Genomic DNA, 20,526 nt, shown 5'->3' with positions numbered 1-20,526 from the left:
TCTATACATGATTCCATCTTATCAGTGTCTCCCTTTGTAACGACCCAATTTTCCCTATTTCAAGTTTTAAAAGTCCATAAAAATATTTGGAAATATTTTTAAAATATTCTAGAGATTTTTAGGAATTTTTAGAGTATTTTTACGTAATTTTTGGAGGTCGTTTAGTAGGGTTACAAAAAGAAAGAAGTTTTAAAAAAAAAATGTTGAAGGTGAGATTCGAACCCACGACCTCGGGTCGGATTGACCCAAGCAAAACTGGCCCAACCAGCTGAGCTACACGGTTTTGTTAACCTTATATGGAGAGAATTGAGTTTATAGCATAGTTTTGATTAAACCCGAATATAAGAAAGGGAATTAGGTTTTGGATTTTCGAAAAAATCAAAACATTTTCTCTCAAAATTCTTCTCCTCCTTCACGCGACGACGCTCCTCTCGGGCGGAAACACAGCAGCGGCTAGGGTTGGTTTTCCGGCGGCCGGCGAGCTCCCTTCTCCGCGGATTCTTCACAAGTTCGAGTTTCTCTCGGCAACGAGAGCGCGCGGGCACAAAGAAGAGCCGAAACCTTCATCTCTCCGCAAACCCTAGAAGCTGCCGTCGGTTGTAAGTCAAGGAAAGCCTAAGGTGAGTTGCTTCTCATCTGCAGTAGGAGTAGTTCCGAGCTTCGATTTGTTTTCCTTGCTTTCGGATTGTGTTTGTACAGAATTTAGTTGTTAGGGATTTAGCCCTCTTTTCTTGCTTGTTTCGGAACATGTAGATGATCTGATCAGTTTCAAGCTTTGATTTAGTTCTTCCTTGCCTACGAATCATGTTGTACAGAATTGAAGTTGATTAGGGATTTAGTTTCTTTTCTTGCTTCTGGAATATACCGTGCAGAATTTAGTTGATAAGGATTTAGTAATCTTCCTTTAGTTTTCGAAGCTGCTCTTGTTCCTCCTATTTCCTGGATTCTGTACAGATAGGTGTGGCTTGATTTGGTTGTTGCCTTTTTGGTTCATGAAATTTCGGATACATTATAGTAGTGTTCAAGCCTTGACCGAAGATGCTTAGTTGGTTCTATTGTTATATAACTGTTGATCGGATTATATATAGCCTTGAAAATTTTAGTTTTGTTGTTTAGGCAGTGAGCATGAAAGGAAATAGATTCGTTTATCTCAGTTTTGGATTTTGTTCTTTCTTTCTCCTTGCTGCAATGAAAGAGAACAGCCAAGTGTCAAGCAAATTCAGATTTTTGTATCAAACTTCTAGTTTTCTTTGTGTAGCAGTAGGCATGAACAGTCTTACTTTCTGTGGTATTTGCAGTAGATATAGACAACTCCAATTGGAGTATAGAATAGCCTTTCCTTGGTGTATTTCTGCAGATACGGGCAGTTTCATTTGGAGCTTAGAACAACCCTCCTCCTTGTATAGTTTTCCATGTTTCATTTAGTTCCTTAACAATAGCCTATGTTTGTTATCATGTGTACGTGTACAGAAGTTTTCATTGCTATCAGTTGAGAATGTGCAGCATCTTAGTTTTGATTCCTCCTTGCTAATTACCATACATGAACAACCCCTTATTTTGAGTAGATAGTTTAAGAAGTTTGTTAGTATTAACAAGCATGCATAGATTCTTATTATGTTAGTATGAATAGCATTTTAGTTAGATGTTCCTTTGTAATTAACTAGCACGAACAGCAATATTGTACATTACAAGTTTGGTTTTCTTGCTGGTTTACTAAGCATGAACTAGACAATTTGTATGAAAGTAAGCAGTTTAGGCTTCTTTAAGTTCCAGCAAGTTAAATCTTTTGTTACCATGCTAGTATTCAGTTTTAAGATCTTATTTTTAGCCATTTAATTTTAAGCAGGTAGAATTAGATTTTTTTTTTTTTATTGCTACTACACAAGCATGTTAAACTCTTCTAGAAGATTATCAGAAGTAATAAGTAAGAAAAGACCAAGGTCTTAAACCTGATCCTAAATTCCAGCATTTGAGGATTAGCAGCACGCAAGGTGTTTGAAGAAGTGCCAAGGCATTTTATATTAGAAGAGCTAAAAGAATAACAAGTATAAGGAAGTAATAGTTAAAAAGTAAATAAGTATTTTACTTTTTAATGGCATGTACCGGACACAAGGTCCAGGACACAAGGTCCATTGGGTGGGCTCCTAGATCGCCCCTAGGCACAAGATCACCTAGAAGTACCTTAGTAGTTTCGGGATTAGCTACCTCGACTCTTATTAAGGATGCGCGCAAATTGGTACAATGCCGTGCCCAAAAGAAGCTTATTATTATTTTGAAGTATTAAAGTATAAGTTTTGAAACAAATGAAACAAGCTTCAAATATGTTTAGAATTAGAAAGTTTAGTTTCTTGTTATTTGAAGCATGCAGTAGTAGTTTTATTTGTTGCTATTAGATTATTCAGCATGTCTAGCTTTATTTGTTTTCAGCATGCAGTTATAGTTTTATTCTTGTGAGCGTGAGTAGCTTTACATGTTTAGTAGCTTTACATGTTTAGTATTTCAGTTAGTATGATTCCTTTATTGGTTTATGAGCATGATTAGCTATACATGTTTAGTATTTCAGTTAGTATGATTCCTTTACTATTTATGAGCATGAGTAGTTTTATATGTTAGCATTCAGTTTTAGCATGTTTTTATTTATATACATGCATATCGAGTTTTTGTGAGTAGATAGCGCTCACTAAGCTTTATGCTTATAGACTGCATTTCCTCCTACTGCAGATAAAGGAAAGGAAAAGATTTAACAAGGAAGGCGACAAGGTGGTGGTGATGAAGGTGTGTGATGGCTGGACTATGGGGAGATCAAGAGTTTGCTAAGGAATTGTCAAGACTTTTCTGTTTTGAGTTCTTTTAGTTTTCTTTAAATGTTATTATGAGTTGAGATTGTAATTAAGTTTATTCCGCACTTGTAGTTGAGTTCTATTGATGGAATGATATAGTTGTTTGTTATTGCTAGAGTAGTTTCCTTCTTTTATTTGTGATATTATACTGCGTGGTTGTGAAATAGATGTTTCAGCCGCCTGTGGCTGAGTATAGTTTGTTTGTATTGTTGATTTGGTCACCGGTACAGGGGAGACTCTGCCGAAATTTTTCGGTAGGGATTCCTCGTGGTTTTTAATTATACCGGTTAAGTAGAGTTAGTAGTTAAGTAACGGTCACTCTTAGAGAGTAGTAGTAGTAGTAAGAAGGGTGGTCGTTACACCCTTTAGCACATGTGCTGGACTACCCCAAATCCAAATATACTTCAAACTAGGCTTACGCTCATTCCACAATTCTATTGGAGTAGAGGGTACTGACATAGAAGGTACCATATTCAGAATGTACACTGTTGTTTCTAAAGCATATTCCCAAAACGAATTTGGTAATTCTTAATAACTCATCATTAATCTAATCATTTTCATAAAAGTCATATACCTTCGTTCTGCCATACTATTCTGTTGGGGTGTACCAGGTGCAGTCAGTTAGGATTGAATCCCAGCTTCTGATAAGTGACTCCTAAACTCTCCTAAGAGGTACTTGCCACCACGATCTCACCGTAGTGTCTTGATACTTTTACCATGATGTTTATCCACATCAGTCTTGTAGTCTTTGAACTTATCAAAGTACTCAAACTTGCAGCGCATCATGTAAATGTATCCATATCTTAAATAGTTGTCTATAAAAGAGATGAAATATTCGAAACCTCCTCTTGTCTAAATAGTCATAGGTCTACACAAATCAGAATGAACCAGTTCTAACATATCTTTGGCTATATACCCTTAGTCTTAAAAGGCTTCTCAGTCATTTTTCCTTCCAAGTAAGACTCGCGGGTTGGAAAGTTTTCCACCACTAATGAACCCAAAAGTCCATCGGCTATTAACCTTTGAATCATACTCAAGTTAATATGACCTAGCCTTAGATGTCAAAGATATGTTTAGTTCATTTTCAAAGGTTGCTTTCTCTTATTAAAATTAGAAGATGTGTTATTAATTTTCATTTGTTGCATTGTGGTAGTATTGTGTACCTGAACAGATAACTGTTGGTGCGGGAAGCATCAGATGATCGAACTCAAGTTTTGATAATGGCAAAGGGTTCAAAGTTAAGTCATCTTGTGATCTAACAAGTTCATGGAGCTTGCAGGAAAGTTCTAAGTGGTACTTAGGCAAAAGTCTTAGCTGCGGTTAGGTAGGTGGAAAATCTTAGGGGGTGGTAACCCTAGGTCATAGGGGGTGGTAACTCTATGTGGAAAGTCTTGGCGAGTTGAGGGCTTCAGGCAAAAGTCCTAGGGGGTAACCCTAGGTGGAAAGTCCTGGTGTCACGAACCAGGTGGAAGACTAGACGAGCCGGGAAGCGGGAGTCCAGCAGAAAGTCCGAAAGCTTCGAACACTGAGAAAAAGTCCAATCGATCTCGAGGACGCACTGGCAACAGGTAAATCTCCTAAGTGGAGTAGGTGAGGATGTGTTCCCCATAGAGGGAACAGTAGGCGTCGGGTCGACCTAGGATTTCCAGTTAGAAATCCGAAGTCAGACTCGGACAGTCCGGAGACTATCAAAATATCATATTATATTTCTGTGCTAACTTTGTTTTGCAGGGTTTGTGTTTGGGACTAACACATTTTGTAAGAACAAAGAAGCACATTTGACCTCGGATGAACAGTGTCCGATGCGCCTCCATGGGGCTTGGAGGCGCCTCGGGTGCAAGTCGAAGCCAGCTGTCCAGAGAAGCTGGAGGCACCTTGGACGTCACTGGAGGTGCCTTGGACCAGGCGTTGGAGGCTCCTTGGAGCAGCTTGGAGGCGCCTTCAATGGGATAGGGCGCGACCGGATCAGCTCTTATCACCGTGGCGGACTCGGGGCTTGGAGGCGCCTCGGACAGGCTTGGAGGCGCCTCCAGCACTGTATAAAAGAGGGGTCGAGGCAGCAGCTCAATACAACAACTTTCGAGCAATCCTAATGCTACAAGCTGCTAACGAGACGATCCCGAAGTACTGGACCATCATCTCGATGACCCGGAGCTTCAGCTTTCATTTCCTTGTTGTCGGTATTACTTAATTCTATTGTACTTAATTCATATATGTACTATTTGCGATCTAATAGTGAATTTCCCAAAGTAATCTCTCAACGAGCGAGGGCCTTGGAGTAGGAGTCGCCCAAGGCTCCGAACCAAGTAAAAACACTTGGGTCTTTTCTGTGTTTGGTTTTTCATTTATTTCCGCTGCATTATTCTCAAACGATTTTCGAATATGAAACGAACGAAATATCCACGAGCGCTATTCACCCCCCCTCTAGCGCTTTCGATCCAACAATTGGTATCAGAGCGGGGTCGCATTGATCTGGTGCAACCACCAATCACGCAAACTTTTTCATGGTGTTTTCGATTTTACGGAGTCAATTAGAATCTAGCTTAATAGTTACATTCAAATTATTTTTTTTCGAATCAATTTTAGCTCGAAGATTGGTGCAACACCACTCAAGCTCGTAATCTTAACTTTATTTCCCGCACTGCTAATCCAAGACCTAGTCTTGGGATATTTCTGTTTTTCTTTTATTTTGCATACTATCAATGGCCCAACAAGAGGGATTCAGCACCATTCATCCCCCGCTCTTCACCGGAGAAGATTTCAGGTACTGGAAGGGACGAATGGAGACGTTCCTCAAAATCTAATTCGAGACATGGATGATCGTCAAGACTGGATTGCAACTACCAACCGACGAAGACGACAAGCCTACGCCCTGCGAAAAATGGGAACCGACCCTAATCAAGAAAGTGGAAGCCGATGCCAGAGCTACGTGCACCCTCCAGTGCGGACTGACCAAGGAAGAGCTCAACAGAGTTGGACTGTTCTCCAGCGCAAAAGAGCTATGGGAGAAGCTGATCGAACTCCACGAGGGCACCTCCAACACCAAGGTTAGTAAGAGGGATTTGTTATTTAATAAATTGTATAATCTAAAGATGCAGGACGGAAAGACAGTAAGTCAACTCCATGCTCGCATACAAGACATTCTCAACTCCCTTCATGTGATCGGGCAAAGAGTCGAGAATCGGGATATTATAAGGTACGCTCTAAATGCTTTTCCAAGGAGTACATTGTGGGCATCAATGGTAGATGTCTACAAAGTCTCCAAGGACTTATCTTCCATTAGATTAGATGAATTATTTTCTGAATTTGAATTGCATGAACAGACTAATACACAGCCAACTGAGAAGGGTATTGCTTTGGTTGCATGTACCAGTCGAACACGTGAACCAAGATCACAGCGAAGAACTGAACCGGAGGCGGAAGACGAACCCGACTCAGATGATGAAGACGATGAATTGACCTCCGAACTCATGAATCTCATGAAGAAGCTCTACAAGAAAAAGAATGGCTTCAACAAGAGAGATCTAAAGAAGACAGTACAGTCCAAGGAGGTTCAATCCAGTTCAAAAGTCAAGCTTGAAGTGATCTGCTACGGATGCAACCAGAAAGGGCACATCAAGGCCAACTGCCCTAATCAGAAGGATGCAAAGAAGCAGAGGAAAAAGAAGGTGCTAAAGGCGACATGGGAAGAGTCTTCCTCAGAAGACGACGACGACGAACTCGATCAGACGAGTCTCCTCACACTGATGGCCCTGGACCAGATCATTGTGTCTGAGAGCAAGAGCGAATCGGAAGCTGAGTCCGAATGAAGCCACGGATCCGTATCCGTTTCCGAAGGGCCTAACACCGCTGTAAGTATTCCTTGGTTAAATAATTTAATTAATTACTTACTACGCAAATTAGCAAAATCAAACCTTAAGATCAAGTCACTTCTAAAGGAAATAGCAGTCCTTAAGGAAGTGACTAACTCCAAAACCTTGCCTGACCCAGTTCAGACCAGAAATTCAACTCAAGTTCAAAAACTTGAGGATGAAAATTCTAGTCTGAAAACTCAGGTCAAGGATTTGAAGAAAACTTTAGAATGGTTCTCTTTGAGTTCCAAGAATCTTAACCTAATTCTTGGGACACAAAGAGTCATTTACAACAAAACTGGGCTAGGATATAAAACCAAAAAGAAATATAGATCTTACCTATCCTTAGTAAACAGACTAAATAGTAAATCAGTCCAAGCATGGGTACCCAAGTCCCACCTGATCAATCAGGTTGGACTTGGTTAATATTGGGTTCCCAAGGATCAAATACATTACCTCGATAGACCATATCGAGGTTATGATCCAGGGGGAGCTAGAAGAAAAACTGTATTAAATTAAAATTCAAATTAAATTGAAATTCAAATTAAATTCAAATTCAAATTAAATCAAAATTTAAATTAAATTAAAATTAAAATTAAATAAAATTAAAAATTAAAAAATCGAAATTCAAATTAAATTAAAACTCAAATTAAATTAAAATCAAAATTAAATTAAAATTCAAGATTAAAAAAAAACAAAATTCAAACCAAATTAAAATTCAAATTAAATTAAAAATTCAAAATTAAAATAAAATTAAAAATTAAAAATTCATAATTAAAATAAAAATTAAAATTAAAAATTAAAATTAAAAAAATCATAATTAAAATAAAAATTAAAATTTCCAAGGGAAGGCTCTATAATAGCTAGCACCTCCAAACTCAATTCACCCGACAAGGGTAACCAAGAGTAAACTACCCGACAGGGTAATTAAGGTTAAAATAAAAAATGGGTTAGGGTTAACTTGATTCACGGTACTGGTGAAGTATTGGATGATAGTACATTGGGGAAGCTTAGTCATCGCATGTCTAGGAAGATATGGCTTCGACCTGGTACATTTGGCTAAATGGAACTGACCGAAGCTACCCTTTATGGATCCTAACCAGTTAGACCAAGGTTTTGTACTAAGTTCAATGGGTATGACTATTTGAAAAACCTCGAAAGAATGGTTACTTTAATGATGTCCTTGTGACTCACCATAGCCCAGAAGTTTATCCGAAGAATGCCTATTTGCCGAACCCAAAGCTAAACCTGAATCTAACACAAAGTTAAACCAAACCCAATAATTAAACCATAAATCATTTCACAAAAATTATAGGATTCCCTGCTTGAAAATTTAGATCGGGTGAGATGACTAAGGAACAGAAATTAAAATCAATTTGAAATTCAAGATATAGAATTCAAAATTCAAATTAAAATTAAATTCAAAATTAATTTTCAAAATTAAACTAAAATTCTTAATTAAATATTTAAGTTAATAATTTAACTTAAAATATTTTTCAAAATCTAATTAACTTAAAATATTTTTCAAAATTAAACTAAAATTCTTAATTAAATATTTAAGTTAATAATTTAACTTAAAATATTTTTCAAAATCTAATTAACTTAAAATATTTTTCAAAATCTAATTAAATTAAAATATTTTTCAAAAAATTTAATTAACTTAAAATATTTTTCTAAAACTTAATTAATGTAAAATATTTTTCAAAATCTAATTAAATTAAAATATTTTCAAAAAATTTAATTAACATAAAAAATTTAATTAACTTAAAATATTTTCCAAAATTTAATTAACTTAAAACATTTTTCAAAAATTTAATTAACTTAAAACATTTTTCAAAATTTAATTAACTTAAAATAATTTTCAAAAAAATTAATTAACTTAAAATATTTTTCAAAAATTTAATTAACTTAAAATATTTTTCAAAAATTTAATTAACTTAAAACATTTTTCAAAAAATTAATTAACTTAAAATATTTTTCAAAAATTTAATTAACTTAAAACATTTTTCAAAAATTTAATTAACTTAAAATATTTTTAAAAATTTAATTAACTTAAAATATTTTTCAAAAATTTAATTAACCCAAAATATGTTTCAAAAAATTTAATTAACTTAAAATATTTTTCAAAAATTTAATTTACCTAAAATATGTTTCAAAAAATTTAATTAACTTAAAATATTCTTCAAAATTTAATTAACTTAAAACATTTTTTCAAAAAATTAATTAACTTAAAATATATTTCAAAAAATTTAATTTAAAACTTTTTTCAAAAATTTAATCAACTTAAAATAATTTTTCAAAATTAAAATGAATTAAATCAACCTAATATTTTTCAAAACTTAATTAACTTAAAAACAAATTAACTTTAAAAACAAATTAATATTTTTCAACTAAGTTTCAAAATTGGCTAAAGCTATTTTTCAAAAGTAAACTTTTTACTAGCCTTTTAAACTTAGTTGAAAGAAAATTATCTCTTTAGACATTTACCTAAGAGTTTTTCAATGCAAATTAATGCTAAGTGTTTGAAAAGTTCTTTAAAATAGCCAAATATCTTTTCTTTAAAGCTAAGTGTTTTCTTTAAAAGTTTTTTCCGAAACCTAATTCAATTTTGGTACTTAAGACCTTTTGTAAAGACTGGTGAGTTTTATCAAAAATTTTAATAATGTCTTTAAAAGCTTAAGTTTTCAAAATTTTGGATAAACATAATTGTTTTGCACTTAAACTATTTTCACTTAGCAAAATTTTACTAAGTATTTGTTACAAAGGTTTCCCTACAAGTATTTTTAGGCTTCAACATGTCTACTCAGTTTTTCCTACAAAGTTTTTGATTTATGGCAAAGGGGGAGAGTAGGACAAAAATTCAAAAAATTCAAGAGTAGGACAAAAAATTCAAGAGTAGGACAAAAAATTCAAAAATAGGATAAAAAATTCAACGTAAGGACAAGAGTTCTAGTATTAAGGGGGAGCCTTGTACAAAGGGGGAGCCTTAACTTTGAAAATTTTAAATTTACCTTAACTTCTATAAAGGTTAAAATTTCTTTAGCTTGTAATTAACTTGTTACTCAAGTATGCTTACGTTTGTGCTTAAACTTCTTATTTAAAAAGAATGCTTAGGTTTATTTATGCATTTTTATTACTTAACTTTGAATTTGAGTTGTGCAACGACCCACCTTCTACTAACTAAGCTGTAAGGCCGATCGTCACATTATGTTGTGCTAAACTATTCCCTGACCATCACTAAAACTAGATGCGGAAGCTATACTAATTAAAATTTTACTAAACTATTATCATTTCTTGGTTCTATGCATGCTAAGGTAGGTAAACTAACTATTCATGATATGCTTTACCTTCCCCATGGTCAAGGAACTGAACTTAGACATTTTCCCGCTGATATCAGACCTCCTAATCGATCCATTGATCGATTGGAACGTTGGATCGATCCAGTGATCGATCCAGCACGCTACTGTGCTCGGGGCAATAATTTGGATCGATCGGCTGATCGATCCAGGCTGGTCAATCGATTCATTGATCGATCCCAGAGCTCTCTGTTCGTGACAGAAATGGCTGGATCGATCGGCTGATCGATCTAGAAGCCTACTGTTCGCGGAACAGATTGCCCAATCGATCAGCTGATCGATTGGGAACTCCCAATCGATCAGCTGATCGATTGGGAACCCCCAATCGATCCACCGATCGATCGAGGTTTCTGATTTTGCAGCTAAACTCTGATTTCAGCACTGTTTCGTGCCTCAATCACATTACAAGTTCTAAAATAATTAAGAAACACTCTAACAATAACAACTAACATTCTAACATCATAAAAATAGTGTTCTAAGCATCATAAAGTGCATGGTTAACTAATTCGTAGCAATTAACATACTAAAGTGCGAATGATAAAATACTGAAAAGTTCCAATGCTTAAACAAAGCTTGCTAAAATTCCTTAGATCTTTATCCCAAATTCCTGCCCACACACATCTTCGTAGCATTGTCCTCCAGCCTCCGCTAGTCCATCTTTCCTTTACCTTTATCTGCAGTATAAGGAAAAGAAAGTATCTATAAGCTTTCGCTTAGTAAGAAATCATCTACCTCACTAAAACATGCATACGATGCATTTATGATTTTTTAAAACATGCTATTAAACATATGTCAAACTTGCTAAACATGGCATACTGAAATCACTGAACATGAACACTAAAGCATGACATATAAAGCTAATCATAAACTATCATGAGACCAATAAAGGAAACTGAACTGAACATGAACTGAGCTAAGCTGGAACTAAATTCAAACTCAACTGTCATAACTAATCCTTGTGAGTTTTGAAAAGCTATAATATAATAGATTAAAATACATAATCATACCACTAATGGGCCCGACAACTGTACATGCTATGCGCGCATCCTTAACTAAACTCGGGGTTGCAAATCCCAAATTTAGTAAGGTTTACTAGGTTATCTAAACCTAGGGACCGACTATGGGAGCTCAGCCCAATGGATATCTAATCCTGCACAATGCCCCTACTGAAAATAAAATACTGAATCATAGCTAACTAATTTATCTTGCTTTTACTAGGTTATCTGAACCTAGAGGCGACTGTGGGTGCCCACCCATTGGACCGTAGTCCCATATAAGCTGTAGCAAGACTAACTAAACTATTTAAATGCTTTTATTGCATTTACTGAGTTACTAAAAATGTCTACTGTAGCATTTTACTGAGCTAAGCATTTTATCGAACACTTAATGTGCTCCAACTCTCCTCTCTATTAGAGAGACCACCTCTAGGCACCCGACAACGTCTAGAATCTCCAACTGAAAGGAGGAAACGTGTCTGGCCCATCTAGAGGTGCTCAACTAGATCCCTAAACCTGCGAGGAGGGTTAAGTACACCCTATGCGTCAAAAAGTATGCATATAACTAATTTTAAAAAAAAACATAGAATCGTACGAAAAGCTACTTATACTGTAGGTGAGGGGTTTCTTACCTCCTATTCGAAGTTTCTTACGATTCTAATCGCTATATTTCCGGAGGAGATGATCCTTTCGACGATCTTCTTGCGTCTTCGCGTTCCTCTCGCGGAGGGGAGCGTCCTCGTGTCGAAGTCGTCGCCGGAAAGTGCTCTTGGGCGGAGCCCTAGCCTTCCTTGTGGTTGGCGCCGAAAGAAGGAGAAGGAGGAGAGGGAGTCAGCGTGGCTAGGGTGAGGGTGAGGAAAAATCACGTTAAGGGAAAATAACTCTTCACCTATTAATTCCCTATTTATATTAAGTGATAATTCCGGCCCAACTCCCACTTAAATAAAATTGTTTCCCCTTCCTTTCAGCACGACCCTGCTGGGTTCACTTGGTTACCATGGTTCACCATAAGGCATAGGATCCAATAGGTCTCGGGTTCAATTATCGCTTAAGATATTTTCGTTTTCTATTTATTTTTGCTACTTCCGCTACTCTAAAAATTCCATAAAAAAAATATTCTAAAATTCCAGAAAAATCATAGAATATTTCTAAAAATAGTTTTGAGAATTTTCGGGCGTTACAATCCCCCATACCTTATAAAAAGTTCATCCTCGAACTTAGAATAACTCTGGGTACTTCTGTCTCATGCTGGCTTCTGTCTCCCAAGTCGCCTCTTCTGCTGTGTGACTGTGCCAAATAACCTTGACTAATGGTACTTCCTTGTTCCGTAATTTCTTAACTGCTCGGTCTATTATCTGAATAGGCCGACTGTCATAGCTGAGGTCCTCGCGGATATGTACCGACTGGGGCTCAATCACCTGGATGGCGTCTGGGGTATGCTTCATCAGCATAGAGACATGAAATACATTGTGGACAACTGACATTTCCTGGGGTAGCTCTAGCTCATATGCTACCTTGCCAACTCTTCTGCTGATAAGGTATAGTCCCACATATCTGGGACTTAGCTTGCCCTTCTTCCCATAACGCATTACTCCCTTCATGGGAGCTACTCTGAGGAACACTGAATCCCCAACTGAAAACTCTAAAGGTCTCGGCTGTATCAAGATAGCTTTTCAAGGCTCTAAGCTGTCTCTATCCTCTAGCGGATCTGCTGTATAGCTGCTGTGGTATCTGCCACTAGATCTGTCTAAAGTTCTAGTTCTTTCTGTTCACCACTCTCATACCAGCAGATTGGAGATCTACACCTCCACCCATAGAGAGCCTCATAAGGTGTCATACCGATAGTGGTCTGATAGCTGTTGTTGTATGCAAATTCTGCTAGACTCAGATATTTGCACCAACTTCCCTTGACATCTAGGGCACATGCTCGGAGCATATCTTCGAGTACTTGATTTACTCGCTCTGTCTGTCCATCTGTTTGAGGATGGAAAGCTGTGCTGAACTTTAACTTTGTACCCAAAGCTGACTGTACACACTCCAAGAAGTGTGATGTGAATCTACTGTCTCTGTCTGAAATAATGGTTCGTGGGACTCCATGTAATCTAACGATCTCCTTGAGATACAACTGTGCTAGCTGTTCCATGGAGTAGGATATCCTGATAGCTAAGAAGTGGGCTGATTTAGTCAACCTGTCGACTATTACCCAGATGGTATCAAAACCATTCGTGGTTCTGGGTAATCCCACTATGAAATCCATAGAAATGTCTTCCCACTTCCATTCTGGGATCTGGATAGGCTGCAAAACTCCTCCTGGTCTCTGATGTTCCGCCTTGACCCTCTGACAGGTCAGACAGGTGCTAACTTATCTAGCGATGTCTCTTTTCATCCCAGACCACCAAAAACGTTTCTTCAAGTCCTGATACATTTTAGTGGAGCCCGGATGCATTGCATAAGGAGTCTTGTGAGCCTCATCTAAAATCTTTCTTCGTAGTTCCTCCTGATCTGGAACACATAATCTGTCGCCAAAGTACAACACCCCGCGAACTCTCCACTTTCTGTTTCTGCTAATCCTTGCTTGATTTTCTGAATTTCAGGATCCTCTCCTGAGCTGTCTGGAGATCACCAAGCAAGGTAGACTCTAATGTCATAGTAGAGAGCTGTCCAACTATGAGTTCAAGACCGAAATCTGTGATCTCTTTCTGTAGGGGTGGTGACATGGCTGCTAGAGATAATAGGGCAGCACTGGACTTTCTGCTAAGGGCGTCTGCTACCCTATTTGCTTTTCCTGGGTGGTAGAGGATGTCTATATCGTAGTCTTTGACCAGCTCTAGCCATCTGCGCTGTCACATATTCAGATCCTTCTGAGTGAAGAAGTATTTCAGACTCTGATGATCTGTATACACTCTGCACTGAGCTCCATACAAGTAATGTCTCCAAATCTTGAGAGCGAACACCACTGCTGCAAGCTCAAGGTCATGAGTAGGATAGTTCTTCTCATAATCCTTGAGTTGTCTGGAGGCGTAGGCGATTACCTTGCCATCTTACATCAGCACTGCTCCTAGTCCCAACTTAGAGGCATCACTATAAATATCAAAGCTGTCTGCGTTCTCTGGTAGAGTCAGAATATATGCACTGGTCAATCTCCTTTTCAGCTCGCTGAAACTGTTCTCACAGTCCTCTGTCCACTGATACTTTCTGTTCTTCCTGGTGAGAGCTATCAGTGGGGAGGCTATCCTGGAGAAGTCCTCTACGAATTTCCGGTAATAACCTGCTAATCCCAGAAAACTTCTGATCTCTCTGGCGTTCTTGGGTCTTTTTCAGTTGCTCACCGCTTCTATCTTACTGGGGTCTACCATGATACCATCCTTTGAGATGATGTGACCCAGGAAGGACACCTGATCTAACCAAAATTCAAATTTCGTGAACTTGACGTACAGCTGGTTCTGCTGAAGGGTCTGCAATACTATTTTCAGGTGCTCTGCGTGTTCTTCCTGAGTTCTTGAATAGATAAGAATGTCATCGATGAATACGATAATGAACTTATCTAAGTATTCTCTGAATACTCTGTTCATGAGGTCCATGAAAGTGATGGATCGAAAGCGCTAGAGGGGGGGTGAATAGCGCTCGTGGCTATTTCGTTTTTCAAAATCGTAAATCGTACGTGAAACTAATAGAGTAATAAGCAGCGGAATAAAGACAGTCAAACACAGAGACATAGGGAATTACTTCGTTCGGAGCCTAAGGTGACTCCTACTCGAAGGCCCGCGATCCTTGATCGCTTCCGGTGGACAACAACTATAATATCGTGAATAAGTACAAGGAAATAAGTACAACTGGAATTGAAATAATACCGACAACAAAATAATAACTGAAGCTTTAGGTCGTCGACGACTGTAACCGCACTTTAGAGTCGTTTCTTGAGCAGCACACAGCAGAAGGAAAGCTTGTCGAATCGTTGTGCTTTGGTTGCACCCTCAACCCTCTTTTTATATGAGGTTCCGGGCGCCTGGAGTGTGACGTGGTCAGCCAACTAGGTTGTTCCACGTGGTGAAGTCGCGCAGGGGATAAAGTTTGGTCCCGGGTGCCCGGACCACCTTTTTCCAGCAGGTTCCTCACCTGCAAACAAAGGTTAGTCCGAGCAAAATACCCTGCAAGATAGTGTTAGAATCTCATAAAACACAGTAAGGAATAAACGACAGTCTTCGGACTGTCCGAGTCTGACTTCGGATTCCCAACCGGAAACCCTAGGTCGACCCGACGCCTACTGTTCCCTCTACGGGGAACGCGTCCTCACCTACTCCCCTCGGGAGAGATGACAGACCGACTGGACTTTTCGCCTAGGGTTACCACCCCCTAGGACCTAGGGTTACCGCCCCTAGGGTTTTTCTCCACCTAGGGTTACCACCCCCTAGGACCTAAGGTTACCGCCCCTTAGGGTTTTTCTCCACCTAGGGTTACCACCCCCTAGGACCTAAGGTTACCGCCCCTTAGGGTTTTCCTCCACCTAGGGTTACCACCCCCTAGGACCTAAGGTTACCGCCCCTTAGGGTTTTCCTCCACCTAGGGCTACCGCCCCCTAGGACCTAAGGTTACCACCCCTTAGGGTTTTTCACCTGCCTAACCGCAGCTAGGACTTTCCTGAGACACTCATTCAAACATATTAGATCACACACTAACTTAACTTTGAATCCTTTGTCATTATCAAAACTAAGGTTCGATCGTCGGATGCTTCCCGCACCAACAGAAAGTAGCTGGAGCATTTGTCACGCCAAAGGGCATGACTACGAACTCATAATGTCCGTATCTAGTCCTGAATGCTGTCTTGGGTATATCCCCTTCTTTAACTTTCACCTGATGATAACATGATCTGAGGTCTATCTTAGAGAACACTGCTGCTCCCTTTAGCTGATCGAACAGGTCATCTATTCTGGGAAGAGGATACCTGTTCTTGATCGTGACTTGGTTTAGTGCCCGATAATCTATACACAGGCGCATGCTCCCGTCCTTCTTCTTCACGAACAATACAGGTGCTCCCCATGGTGAGTGACTAGGGCGTATGAAGCCTTTGTCAAGCAGCTCCTGTAGTTGCTCATGAAGTTCTTTTAGTTCTGCTGGAGCCATGCGGTACGGCGCTTTGGAAATAGGATTTGTACCGGAAATGAGTTCTATCTCAAATTCAATCTCCCTGTCTGGTGCTAGACCTGGTAACTCCTCAGGGAAGACTGCTGGGTAGTCACGTACGACTCGAACCTCTGCTAGCTGTTGGTCCTTGCCCTGACTGGTACTGACTACATGTGCTAAAAATCCCGTACATCCTGATTCCATTAACCTCTGTGCCTTCATAGCTGAGAGAAACTTCTTGGCCTTTCTCCTGGGTTCTCCAATGTACTCAAACTGCACTTCTGCTTCAGGTTGGAATATGACTTTCTGTTTACGGCACTCTATGGAAGCACCGTATCTGATCAGGAAGTCCATCCCAAAGATGACGTCATAGTCAGTCATGCTTAGCACTATCAGATCACAAAAGAGTTCTCTGCCTGCTATAATGACTGGCACTGCTCTGAGCCAGTGCGTGGATGCCATAATTTCTCCTGAAGGTAACGTCGTCAGAAACTGACTACTGAGTACCTCTGGAGGTCTGGCTAACTTCTCAGCAAATGCCCTGGATATATATGAATGGGTTGCCCCAGTATCGAATAAGACAGTTGTACTTTGCTGTAAAATACTAATCTGACCTGTAACAACTGTCGAGGCATTAGCTACGTCCTCTCTGGTCAGTGAGTAGATCCTCGCATTGGTCGTAGCTGGAGGGGCTTCTAGTCTGCCTTGGCTGATGTGTGGGTCATCTAAAGCGGCCTGCATCTGATGCAACTGTGCTGGCTTGGCTTCATACTGAATCGGCTGTGGTGGAGGAAAGCTGGCCTTATTCGGACACTACTTGGCCATATGCCCTTCCTGTCCGCATTCAAAGCATCCTCGTGTGCCCTTACGACAAACTCCAGGATGGAATTTCCCACAAGTAGCACACTTTGGATAACTAGGCTGCTTGCTGGTTGGCCCTCCTTTTGGGTAACTCCCTGGTTTGCGCTTGTTGCCGGAGTTCCCTTTCCAGTTAGAGCCATGGGAGCTGTGGCCCTGCTGTTTCTGAGTGTCTGAGCCTCCTTGACCTTTAGCTTCTGAGAGTACCTGCTTCTGCTGCTTGATGCTATTCTGGTAATGCTCAGTGATTAGAGCGCTGCTCACTAGCTCCTCGGTGGTTTGTGGCCTATGAACGCCACCAGCCACGTTCATTGCTATTTCCGGCCTCAGCATCTTGAGCATCAACCGGACTCGTTCCCTTTCTGTGCTGACTAATTCAGGGCATAGACGAGTCAATCTGTTGAATTTCTTCACAGCTTCCTCAACTGATAGGTTGCCCTGACGAAACTCAGTGAACTCGTCGTAGTGGCTGTCATTGGTAACTGTAAGAACCTCCTCGAAGAATTTCAAGTCCGCATGCATGTCTCTGGTTAATCAATTAATTCTCAGTGCATCTTAGTGTGAATAAGGCGGTTCACCCTTGGGCGGGCATCCTAATGGGGGTGCTCTTCAGTAGCATCCCATGGTTCACCGTGCTGATTCTCCAAGCGCACTCCCTTCCTCTGAACGATCGACGGCACTCTCGCCGTCTTCCACACCCACGGAGTCGCTGGAAGCCTCGGTGGCATCCTCACCGGGGTGCTGTGGGAGCCGCGCCTTAAGGTGACTATTTCCTGTTGCTGTTCAGCTAGCTGCTGCTATAACTGAGCCACTAGTGCTGTAAGGTCTGGGGTAGGCACTGAATTGCCTGCCTCATGCTGGGGCTCAGTAGCTGGTGCCCTTCTAGCTGGGCGTCCTCGTGCCATTTCTAAAGGAACAAAGGACATTCATAACTGCTAATATCATGTTTACATAATAACTACTACAATCATGTCAGATGCTATCTTATATAAACGTGTTCTAGTTATCTATAAACATGAGCTATAAGTAGAAAACAAGAAACGTAAATAGAGTGAGAGGTATTCTTACTTGGAAGCTGCAGGTTCAATGCTGATGTGTATGTAGGAAGTATGGGAACTGCTCTGATACCACTCTGTAACGACCCACCTTCTACTAACTAAGCTGTAAGGTCGATCGTCACATTATGCTGTGCTAAACTATTCCCTGACCATCACTAAAACTAGATGCGGAAGCTATACTAATTAAAATTTTGCTAAACTGTTATCATTTCTTGGTTCTATGCATGCTAAGGTAGGTAAACTAACTATTCATGACATGTTTTACCTTCCCCATGGTCAAGGAACTGAACTTAGACATTTTCCCGCTGATATCAGACCTCCCAATCGATCCATTGATCGATTGGAACGTTGGATCGATCCAGTGATCGATCCAGCACGCTACTGTGCTCGGGGTAATAATTTGGATCGATCGGCTGATCGATCCAGGCTGGTCAATCGATTCATTGATCGATCCCAGAGCTCTCTGTTCGCGACAGAAATGGCTGGATCGATCGGCTGATCGATCCAGAAGCCTACTGTTCGCGGAACAGATTGCCCAATCGATCAGCTGATCGATTGGGAACCCCCAATCGATCCACCGATCGATCGAGGTTTCTAATTTTGCAGCTAAACTCTGATTTCAGCACTGTTTCATGCCTCAATCACATTACAAGTTCTAAAATGATTAAGAAACACTCTAACAATAACAACTAACATTCTAACATCATAAAAATAGTGTTCTAAGCATCATAAAGTGCATGGTTAACTAATTCGTAGCAATTAACATACTAAAGTGCGAATGATAAAATACTGAAAAGTTCCAATGCTTAAACAAAGCTTGCTAAAATTCCTTAGATCTTTATCCCAAGTTCCTACCCACACACATCTTCGTAGCATTGTCCTCCAGCCTCCGCTAGTCCATCTTTCGTTTACCTTTATCTGCAGTATAAGGAAAAGAAAGTATCTATAAGCTTTCGCTTAGTAAGAAACCATCTACCTCACTAAAACATGCATACGATGCATTTATGATTTTTTAAAACATGCTATTAAACATATGTCAAACTTGCTAAACATGGCATACTGAAATCACTGAACATGAACACTAAAGCATGGCATACAAAGCTAATCATAAATTATCATGAGTACCAATAAAGGAAACTGAACTGAACATGAACTGAGCTAAGCTGGAACTGAATTCAAACTCAACTATCATAACTAATCTTTGTGAGTTTTGAAAAGCTATAATATAATAGATTAAAATACATAATCATACCACTAATGGGCCCGGCAACTGTACATGCTATGCGCGCATCCTTAACTAAACTCGGGGTTGCAAATCCTAAATTTAGTAAGGTTTACTAGGTTATCTAAACCTAGGGACCGACTATGGGAGCCCAGCCCAATGGATATCTAATCCTGTACAGTGCCCCTACTGAAAATAAAATACTGAATCATAGCTAACTAATTTATCTTGCTTTTACTAGGTTATCTGAACCTAGAGGCGACTGTGGGTGCCCACCCATTGGATCGTAGTCCCATATAAGCTGTAGCAAGACTAACTAAATTATTTAAATGCTTCTATTGCATTTACTGAGTTACTAAAAATGTCTACTGTAGCATTTTACTGAGCTAAGCATTTTATCGAACACACTACAAGAAAAAAGCTAATAGACAACACTTTTAAAGCGTTGTCTTTTTGCCTGAAAAAGCGTTGTTAAAGACACTGTTGTAAAAAGTCTGCTCAACGACAACGCTTTTAAAACGTTGTCGTTTGTACCAAAGACAACGCTTTTGCAACGCTTTAAAAGCGTTGTCGTTTTATGCAAAGGCAACGTTTTACAACGCTTTTAAAGCGTTGTTTTTGGTAGAAAAGACAACGCTTTTGCAACGCTTTAAAAGCATAGTTATATTTTGCAAAGACAACACTATTACAACGCTTTAAAAGCGTTGTTGTTTTTTACAAAGACAACACTTTTTTGCAACGCTTTAAAAGCATTGTCGTTTTAAAGAAAAAAATATAAAAAATTATTTAAAAATCATTATTTTTATATTTACGAAACTATTATTTTTCTTTTACCATGTCTAGATTCGAATTTTACATATAATCAACTCAGTTAATGATTTCAAACTCATAAAAATAATAGAAATCTGACGTTGAAGTAATATTAATAATTAATTACATGAAAAGCTAGTAAATATCAAAATTTACACTAATTTTGTTTCAAAGTATATAGTGATATTCACATATAAAACAAAAGAGCACAAAAAAAAATCTGTTTTGAACAGCTATAATCTGTTTAGCCAACAATCTGTTTACTGAATACTGAATACTGAATACTGAAGTAGCCAACAATCTGTTTACTCAAAATAGTACAGTAGTTACTGAATCCATACGCTAGTGTACTGATCAATTACTGAATCCAGACGCTCCTTAGTGTACTGATCTCGACTGTCCTGTATCCACCTAC

Source organism: Zingiber officinale, chromosome 8A (genome assembly GCF_018446385.1).
Source record: "Zingiber officinale cultivar Zhangliang chromosome 8A, Zo_v1.1, whole genome shotgun sequence".
In the NCBI taxonomy this organism is placed as follows: Eukaryota; Viridiplantae; Streptophyta; class Magnoliopsida; order Zingiberales; family Zingiberaceae; genus Zingiber; species Zingiber officinale.
The sequence above is the reverse complement of the archived record's forward strand: the minus strand, read 5'-3'. Positions refer to the sequence as shown.